Raw genomic sequence first — 10,607 nt, forward strand, 5'->3', positions numbered from 1 at the left:
ATCCACCATTAGCAACCACAAACCATCATTGTTCTCCATTGAAAACCCACACCGAGAGGAACCTTTCAACCGAAGCGGAATCTTCCAACTTGGCTTGCGGTTCCGGTAGAGAATGAAAACCCTAATCTGACCTTTCATTTTCTTTCGAGGTAATCATGGTTCTATGTTTGTTTCTTGTTAGTTTCATCTTGTCTTTGCATCTTTTCTGACTTTGGAACCGCCATTGCATGTCTTATGCTTCCTTTGAAAAACCATAGAGAAAGAGACTTTGTAAACGTTATCCTTTCATGAAATTCATGTTATTTTCGTAACCTACACTGAACCCCGGTCACATTGGCGTGGTCGGAATTTCCAAATGACATTCCTTTGTAAAACCCGAAATGCTCTCAGCTCTTTCATGTAGTGATGTGGGTGTTTGACCCTGAGCACTGTTACTAGTTTTGTTTTCTGAAATCCATACTAAGTCTCCTTCGTTTTGGCATGGTAGAGGCTTGTGTGGAATCGATGAGCAAGGACAAAAAGGAATCTTCAAGTGACGCGACGAGGAATCCGCGGGGTAGCTCACGATAGGTAAGGGGAGTTTATTATAAAATTTACCGTTTTAACACCATAGTTAGGGTTAGGGAAACTAGCTATGAGGATATCTGCCTGTCCCTGTTGCATGCTGATTTTTCTTCAAAGAAAATTACGTTTTAACTAATGGGATGCGATATATATATATATATATATATATATATATATATATATATATATATTGTGATGAATGATATTGTTTTGGTTGTTTGAAATGTGTTGTTTGAAGACCGTGCGTGTGGAAATGATATTGTTGTGTTTGTTTGAATTGTTGTTGATGTTGCTATTGAGGATTTTAATTGATATGTGATGATATTGATTTGAGATGACGTTGTTAATAAAGACCATGTCAACATGAATTGTTATTATTGATGAATATGTGAATATGAAATGAGGTTGTTGTTTTTGTTGATAACGTCATTGAGATGAGATGGTATTTATGTTGTGAATGACATGGAAATGGAATGTTGATTGATGTTGGAAATGCATTGGCATGTGCATGTTGTGTATGTTCGTGGGGGGCACTGTGCACTGACCTTCCAAGGTCTTTGGCACTAGCTTTTGGCCACGAACATACGTCGTATGGAGTGTATGTCATGGGGGGTAGAGTGCACTGACCTTGTCGGATGGCCCAGACATGGGTAACTAGCGTGGTTAGAGAATCTAAGCATTTCTGAGGGGGTGCTTAGGCGCTTTAATTGGTCCATGGTCTTTGGCACTTACTTTTGGCCGTGATCATAGCTCATACGACATAGGAAATAGAGTAACTGTGTGATCGAGGCCGTACCCGAATCAAATAAACATGAAAATGCAGTAACTAGGAAGTGATCCTAGGTCGTTTCCCAACGAACAGTGACAAGCCAAATGTTCATAATATACTTGCAGTAATAGTAACAGTAACGATGGGGGGGGGGGGGTTTGGTTGTTTGGTAATTAAAGAGCAGAACAAATAAAATGGAATACGAAACTACTAATACTAAAAACGGGTTGTTTCCTCTAATTCAGAAGCCACTCTCTTATCCTGGGTTATGGAGAATTCGTCCCTAACAGTCAACAACTTAATCCAACCCTATTTCAATTTACTAAGCGAAAATCAACTTAGGGTTTTCAATACGTGATTAGGCACCACATACACCAGTTAGCCCTTCGTCCATTAAGCATGAACGCAAGTTAGGCTCAGAGGCAATTAATCGAACACGAAGCGTGCACTGATTAATATTCACGAAATTGGGATAACTGGTGAAGGGAAAACTGCCAGGAAACCACATTGCAAGCGAAACCTCAAAGAGAGTTGGGCTTCGTCCTCAAAAGGAACAACACCAGAAAATCTAGCCTTCCATTAATCAATAGAGAACGAAATTATAGATTGAAGAACGAAATTTTATTGCTAAAATGAAAAGTCAAAACTGGAATTGCAAAACAAAAAAGTGTCTAAGAAAAGCCTAAAACTAAAAACGAAAATAGGAGAGAGAAGAAGAGAGAGAGAGAGAGAGACTAAAACTAAAAACGAATAATCCAAGAGGGAGCCTAAACTAGAACCTTGGTGCTGTTATATAGTTTTTCAGTCCCAAAGCTTACAAATCTGTTTTAAATCCAGGCCCATAAATAAATTAAATTCAAATCTAGATAAGATAAGATAAGATCTAGATTAAATAATATCTAGATGAGAAATTCAAATCTAGATAAGATAAGATAAGATCTAGATTAAATAATATCTAGATGAGAAATTCAAATCTAGATAAGATAAGATCTAGATTAAATAATATCTAGATGAGATCAAATCTAAATAATATCTAGATAAGATAAAGATAAGATAAGATCTAATTTTGTAGAATAAAATAGTCTGCCCTCTTCAAGGACCACAGCCATCAGGAAGGATATCTCAGGTATTAGACAACTCAGTGGAGAGAGCCTGTATGAGTACTGGGAGAGATTTAAGAAACTATGTGCCAGTTGCCCCCACCATCAGATTTCAGAACAGCTTCTTCTCCAATATTTTTATGAAGGACTCAGTAATATGGAGAGAAGTATGATAAATGCTGCCAGTGGTGGAGCCCTTGGAGACATGACTCCTGCCGAAGCCAGAAATTTAATTGAGAAGATGGCCTCCAACTCCCAGCAGTTTAGTGCCAGAAATGATGCCATAGTCATTAGAGGAGTGCATGAGGTAGCTACAAACCCATCTGCATCATCTGAAACTAAGAAGCTTGAAGGCAAACTGGATGCGTTGGTCAACTTGGTAACCCAGCTGGCCTTGAATCAGAAATCTGTACCTGTCGCAAGGGTTTGTGGTTTGTGCTCCTCTGCTGACCACCATACAGACCTTTGCCCTTCCATGCAGCAACCTGGAGCAATTGAGCAGCCTGAAGCTTATGCTGCAAATATTTACAATAGACCTCCTCAACCTCAGCAGCAAAATCAACCACAGTAGAACAATTATGACCTTTCCAGCAACAGATACAACCCTGGATGGAGGAATCACCCTAACCTCAGATGGTCCAGCCCTCAGCAACAACAGCAGCCTGCTCCTTCCTTCCAAAATGCTGCTGGCCCAAGCAGACCATACATTCCTCCACCAATCCAACAACAGCAACAACCCCAGAAACAGCCAACAGTTGAGGCCCCTCCACAACCTTCCCTCGAAGAACTTGTGAGGCAAATGACTATGCAGAACATGCAGTTTCAGCAAGAGACCAGAGCCTCCATTCAGAGCTTAACCAATCAGATGGGACAATTAGCTACTCAATTGAATCAACAACAGTCCCAGAATTCTGACAAGCTGCCTTCTCAAGCTGTCCAAAACCCCAAAAATGTCAGTGCCATTTCATTGAGGTCGGGAAAGCAATGTCAAGGACCTCAACCCGTAGCACCTTCCTCATCTGCAAATGAACCTGCCAAACTTCACTCTATTCCAGAAAAAGGTGATGACAAAAATTTACCTAACAATTTCTGTGCAGGTGAATCTTCTTCCACAGGTAATTCTGATTTGCAGAAGCAGCACATTCCCCCTCTTCCATTCCCTCCAAGAGCAGTTTCCAACAAAAAAATGGAAGAGGCAGAGAAAGAGATCTTGGAAACGTTTAGAAAGGTAGAGGTAAACATACCTCTGTTGGATGCAATAAAGCAAATTCCAAGATATGCCAAATTCTTGAAGGAGCTGTGCACTAATAAGCGGAAGCTTAAAGGAAGTGAACGGATTAGCATGGGCAGAAATGTCTCCGCATTGATTGGTAAATCTGTTCCTCAAATTCCTGAAAAATGCAAAGATCCAGGTACATTCAGCATACCTTGTATCATAGGGAATAGTAAGTTTGACAATGCCATGCTAGATTTAGGAGCTTCTGTTAGTGTTATGCCTCTGTCTATTTTTAATTCTCTATCTCTAGGTCCCTTGCAGTCAACTGATGTGGTAATTCATTTAGCTAATAGAAGTGTTGCCTATCCTGTTGGTTTCATAGAAGATGTCTTAGTTAGAGTTGGTGAACTGATTTTCCCTGTTGATTTTTATATCTTGAATATGGAAGATGGATTTTCTCAAGGATCAGTTCCCATCATTCTAGGTAGACCCTTTATGAAAACTGCTAGAACTAAGATAGATGTTTATGCAGGCACACTGTCTATGGAGTTTGGTGATATAACTGTTCATTTTAATATTCTGGATGCTATGAAATACCCATCTGAAGATCTTTCTGTATTTCGTGCTGAAATAATTGACCATGTTGTTGATGAATACATGACTGATCTTTATTCTAATCTGCATGCCTCTCACTCTTCATGCATTGAGTCTGAAATTGTACTTGATCATATGTCTGAATTTGATGCTGAGAGTGAATCTGAGAGTGATATTGATTGCATGCCTGGTGGTGGTGTTTTACCTCTTGAGATTGATTTTATAGAGTCAGATAGGACTAACCATGTTTCAGGAAGTACACATACCTCTGACTTTCTTTATGAGGTCAAGGCTGAGAAACCATCTCCTTCTACCACTGTCCAGCCGACCACACCAGAATTGAAGCCTCTGCCATCAAATTTAAAATACGCTTACTTGGATGATAGCAAGAGTTTTCCAGTGATTATATCTGCCTCCCTTGCTGATGAGCAAGAGGAGAAGTTGTTGTCAGTTCTCAAGAAGCATAAGAAGGCTATAGGCTGGACCCTGGCGGACATTCCTGGTATTAGCCCATCCACATGTATGCATCGAATAAATTTAGAGGATGGAGCTAAACCAGTAAGACAGCCACAAAGAAGACTCAACCCGGTGATTCTTGATGTAGTGAAGAAGGAGATAACCAAGCTTTTGCAAGCTGGAATCATTTATCCTATCTCCGACAGCCAATGGGTGAGTCCCGTCCAGGTAGTCCCGAAAAAGACTGGCCTCACAGTGATCAGAAATGAGAAGGGGGAGCTGATTCCTACTCGGGTGCAGAACAGTTGGAGAGTCTGCATTGACTATAGGAGGCTGAACCAGGTTACCAAAAAAGACCATTTTCCCCTGCCATTCATTGACCAGATGCTTGAACGCCTGGCAGGTAAATCCCACTACTGTTTCCTTGATGGTTTTTCTGGTTATATGCAAATTACTATTGCTCCTGAGGATCAGGAAAAGACCACATTCACCTGCCCCTTCGGCACTTTTTCTTATAGGAGGATGCCTTTCGGCCTGTGCAATGCCCCTGGTACCTTCCAGCGGTGCATGATTAGTATTTTCAGTGATTTTTTAGAAAATTGCATAGAGGTGTTTATGGATGATTTCACTGTATATGGATCATCTTTTGATGGTTGTTTGAATAGTTTGGAAAAAGTTTTGAATAGATGCATTGAAACTAACCTTGTTCTAAATTTTGAAAAATGTCATTTTATGGTTGAGAAAGGTATAGTTTTAATAAGGGCATTGAAGTAGATCCTGCAAAAATTTCTGTTATTTCACAATTGCCTTACCCCTCTTGTGTGCGAGAGGTGCGATCTTTTCTTGGTCATGCAGGATTCTACAGGCGCTTTATAAGGGATTTTAGCAAAGTAGCCCTTCCACTGTCCAACTTGTTGCAAAAGGAGGTGGAGTTTGACTTTAATGACAGATGCAAAGAGGCTTTTGATTGCCTCAAAAGAGCGTTGACTACCACCCCCATCATCCAGGCACCCGATTGGACAGCCCCTTTTGAGCTTATGTGTGATGCATCAAATTATGCATTGGGGGCTGTCCTTGCTCAGAAAATTGATAAATTGCCCAGGGTGATATATTATGCTTCTAGGACTTTAGATGCTGCCCAAGCAAATTATACTATTACTGAGAAAGAGCTTCTAGCCATAGTTTTTGCTCTTGAAAAATTTCGATCTTATTTGCTTGGTACTCGCATTATTGTTTATACTGACCATGCAGCTCTAAAGTACTTGTTGAAGAAGGCTGATCCTAAGCCTAGGTTGATCCGATGGATGCTCTGGCTCCAAGAGTTTGACTTGGAGATCTGTGATAGGAGCGGAGCATAAAATCTAGTTGCTGATCATTTGAGCCGGATCGAACGTGTCTCTGATGCAGATTCACCTATTCGGGATGATTTCCCGGATGATCATTTGTATATATTGTATAGTATTTCTGACTCTCTTTCTACTCCCTGGTTTGCTAACATTGTCAATTATTTAGTTGCCTCTGTTTTTCCTCCCTTAGCATCTAAGGCCCAAAAAGATAAGATTAAAAGTGATGCTAAGCATTTTATTTGGGATGACCTCTACTTGTGGAAATTGTGCAGTGATCAGGTCATTAGACGGTGCATTCCAGATCATGAGACTGACTCAGTCCTGCAGTTCTGTCATTCTTCCGCACCAGGAGGTCATCTGGGTGTTCAAAGGACAGCTCGCAAAGTGCTTGATTGTGGTTTTTATTGGCCCACCATATTTAAAGATGCGTGGAAGATCTGCAGCACTTGTGAGCAGTGTCAGAGAGCAGGACATACACTTACATAGCGACAACAAATGCCTCAGCAACCTATGCTATTTTGTGAGGTGTTTGATGTCTGGGGTATAGATTTCATGGGTCCTTTTCCTGTCTCTTTTGGTTATGTTTACATTCTCCTTGCAGTTGACTATGTTTCAAAATGGGTGGAAGCCAAGCCCACTAGAACTAATGATGCTAAAGTTGTCGCAGACTTTGTCAGGTCTAATCTGTTTTGCAGGTTTGGAGTACCTAAAGCAATTGTTAGTGATCAAGGAACCCATTTTTGCAACAGGACAATGCATGCCCTGCTTAAAAAGTACGGGGTGGTACACAGGGTATCCACACCATACCACCCCCAGACTAATGGACAGGCAGAAATTTCTAACAGGGAAATCAAGAGAATTCTAGAGAAGATTGTGCAGCCAAGCAGGAAAGATTGGAGTACCAGGCTTGATGATGCTCTCTGGGCACATCGGACTACCTACAAAGCACCCATAGGAATGTCTCCTTATCGGGTTGTCTTTGGAAAGGCATGTCATCTTCCAGTGGAAATTGAGCACAAAGCATACTGGGCAGTGAAGACTTGCAACTTCTCTATGGATCAAGCTGGCGAGGAAAGGAAGTTGCAACTGAGTGAGTTAGATGAAATCCGCCTAGAAGCCTACGAGAATGCCAAGTTCTACAAAGAAAAGACCAAGAAGTTCCATGATAGCATGATAGTTAAAAAAGACTTCATGGTTGGGCAAAAAGTGTTATTGTATAATTCTAGGCTTGGACTCATGAGTGGTAAGTTGAGGTCTAAGTGGATTGGTCCTTTTGTTGTTACTAATGTTTTTCCTTATGGTACAGTTGAGATCAAAAGCGACTCCACAAACAAGAGCTTCAAGGTCAACGGACATCGACTTAAGCCATTCCTCACGAACCCTTCTTTAGTGGACGTAGTGGTGGAAGAGACTTCCTTACTCCACCCTACTCTTCCTCCACCATGACTTAGGGAGTTTTTCTTTTCCTATCTCCTTCTTTGCTTTTATTACACTTGTCCGATTCTCTTTGATGATTTAATTGTTTTTAATCTTTTAATTGTGCTACATTGAGGACAATGTGTTGTTTAAGTATGGGGGGGGGGGGGGAGTGTTCTTTGGTTTTGCTAGTTTTGTTGGTTTTGTTAATTTGTTAGTTGTGTTAATTTGTTAATGTTGTTAGTTTCGTCGGATTTTCAGTTTAATATTTTGGGTCAATTTTGTGTGCACGTACGACTTTGCATGTTTTTCTTTGAATTATAGGATATGTTCAAGAAATGGGTAATTGTTTTGAAAATAAAAGTTCTTGACATTTTGTGACTTGAAATCCTTGATTCTTCTCTACATGTCATGATAGTTTTGAAAGCTCAATTTGAAAGTGATGATTTTACCTTTGTGAGAATTTGAGCCATCCATCATTATAATCATTTGGTGTGTTTTGCCCCATTGATTGCTTGCACAATAGCCTTGGCTTGATTCTTGTTGATGCGTCCTAATTCACATGCATATTTGGAAATGATTAAGGCAATTTTGTTCTTATAAGCTTCTAGTCAAATGGACTTACCTTGAATTAATTCCTTTGATAGCCCTTTTGAGCCTTGTTTCCCTTTCCTTGTTTTGAAGCTCACTACAAGCCTTAAGTGAAAAACCATGATATTACCATATCCTTAAGGAATTTTGGAGCTTTGGAATTGTTTTGGGAATAAGTGGGGGGGGTTTTTGTTTCATTGGACAACTTGTTTTGTTGGCTATGCTTCATGATGTATTTTGGGCCATACTTGATGTACATTGTATATTGGTTTAATGTTGGACATGCTGAATGAAATGTTGTTTCTCAAAGGCTTAAAAAAAAAAAAAAAAAAAAAAATTCGAAAAAAAAAAATTCGGAAAAAAAAAAAAAAAGCAATAAAGTTGAGTGAATAAGATCTTAAATGGCACAAGAATGATGAAACTCTTGGTTCTACTCTTCATGTTTAATTTTTATCCTTACTTCTTTTTATTTTCTTATTTTTTTCTTAATATGCACTTATTCCCCTTTGCTCCTCTATTCCTTTGGGATTTAGCCACTTATTCCATATTTCTCCATACCTTGTCCTTGGCCCCATTACAACCTTAAAAGACCTTTTGATCCTCATGTGCTTGTGTTTATGGGTTGATTGTCAATTTTAGAATCTTGCCAAGTTTATGTGGTGTTTGCTTTCATGGGTGCTTTGAGGGTAAATAGTAGCCTAGACACTTGAGAGATAGAGTGTATATCTTGTGAGGCTTTATCACTTTTCATTCTTGAGCTGATTAACTATTTTGCCATGATTGGGTTGCTTGGATGATTTTCATGAATGTCTTGACTTTTTGGATCTCCTTATGTTAGATGTTACCCATTCCTTTTATTCCTTGATGTTCATTGAGAAATATGTGAATGTTTTTGTTTGTCTCCCTCTGATATCCTTGGATTTTGTTCTTTGTTTCATTTTGCCCAGGAGTGCAAAAGGCTAAGTATGGGGGGTTTTGATGTGCCATCATTTTCTCCTATTTCTTAACCCTTTTTGCCCCATTTTAAATACTGATTAGTCTTAATTGTCAAATTTATTAGGCAGTTTTATTATTTGGGCCCATTCAGCTAATTTGATGTTTTTAATCTAATTTCAGGAATTAATGAAGCATTGGGTTTGAATCCAGAATTGGGCTTGGGCTTGAATCCAGAATTGAGCTTGGACTTGAAGAGGGTAGACTATCTTATTCTACAAAATTAGATCTTATCTTATCTTTATCTTATCTAGATATTATTTAGATTTGATCTCATCTAGATATTATTTAATCTAGATTAAATAATATCTAGATGAGAAATTCAAATCTAGATAAGATAAGATCTAGATTAAATAATATCTAGATGAGATCAAATCTAAATAATATCTAGATAAGATAAAGATAAGATAAGATCTAATTTTGTAGAATAAAATAGTCTGCCTTCTTCAAGTCCAAGCCCAATTCTGGATTCAAACCCAATGCTTCATTAATTCCTGAAATTAGATTAAAAACATCAAATTAGCTGAATGGGCCCAAATAATAAAACTGCCTAATAAATTTGACAATTAAGACTAATCAGTATTTAAAATGGGGCAAAAAGGGTTAAGAAATAGGAGAAAATGATGGCACATCACTGTGGCCAAGAGTACTTTGTACTAGGGGGCTTGTCACCTGGTAGGGAACACCTTTGGGCTCCCAGGCTGATCACCTATGGGAGGGGGGCTGTTATGTGCACAATCGGGTGGTCTCGACAAACTCAGCACAGTTCCCTAAGTGAGAGTGTCGTGTGGACACGCTTAGGCTATTTCCTGATATTTAGTTGTTGTTGGTACGTACCACATTGCATCTGAGTGTTGAGTCAGGTGCATGCATCATTCTGTGCAATCTTGATTGGGTCCATGGATGGATGATGAGTAATTGTTGGATGTGAATGATGAATATTTGTTGGATATGAGTGTTGAATAATGATTGTTGTGTATGCTTATCATGTTTTCCTATGTTCCTTACTAATTGTGGTTATTTGGAATTGGTATTGGTTCTTTTATAATAAACTCACCCTTGCAATTTTGTATCGTGTGGTTGATACCTGTGATGATCACAAACCTTGTTCGTGGGAGCAGAATGACAGTGGCAGGGTGTAGGGAGTAAGATTCTGGTGAGGAGCCGCTGAGCCGACGTGATGACGTTGGCGTTATTTTGGGAGAGAGTTGTGTTTTGTAATCAACTCCTCCATAGTTGGTTTTTAAGTTTTATTTTGTTGAGTTAAAGATGTAAAACTGGAATTTTAATTATATATATGAACATATTTAATTTTTGTTATGTGTATGACATGTACCGAATTATTGTTTCTATGTAATTATGCATATTCACTTAAGTAATGGCGTGTTGTTGGATGAATTTATGTTGTGACAAAATCACTTTTATTTTCATAATAAAAAATTAAGGGAGTTCTTTTTATAAAAATTGAAATTATTGAATATTAGAGTGTGGATACCGTAGCGACAAGGCGGGTCGTTACACTAGTAGTGTAGGGTTTTAGCCTTGTATTTTAGGACATTTTG

At 39.0% G+C, this 10,607-nt stretch overlaps 1 non-coding gene across 1 annotated transcript; it reads right to left on the reverse strand.

Moving 5' to 3' along the window:
* Window positions 1–2,437: 2,437 nt before the first annotated feature.
* Window positions 2,438–2,544, reverse strand: LOC114372701. The gene has a single exon (XR_003658272.1). It is a non-coding gene; the product is annotated as a small nucleolar RNA R71 (small nucleolar RNA).
* Between the last annotated feature and the right edge of the window lie 8,063 nt (window positions 2,545–10,607).

This window comes from Glycine soja, chromosome 10, assembly GCF_004193775.1.
Source record: "Glycine soja cultivar W05 chromosome 10, ASM419377v2, whole genome shotgun sequence".
Taxonomy (NCBI): domain Eukaryota; kingdom Viridiplantae; phylum Streptophyta; class Magnoliopsida; order Fabales; family Fabaceae; genus Glycine; species Glycine soja.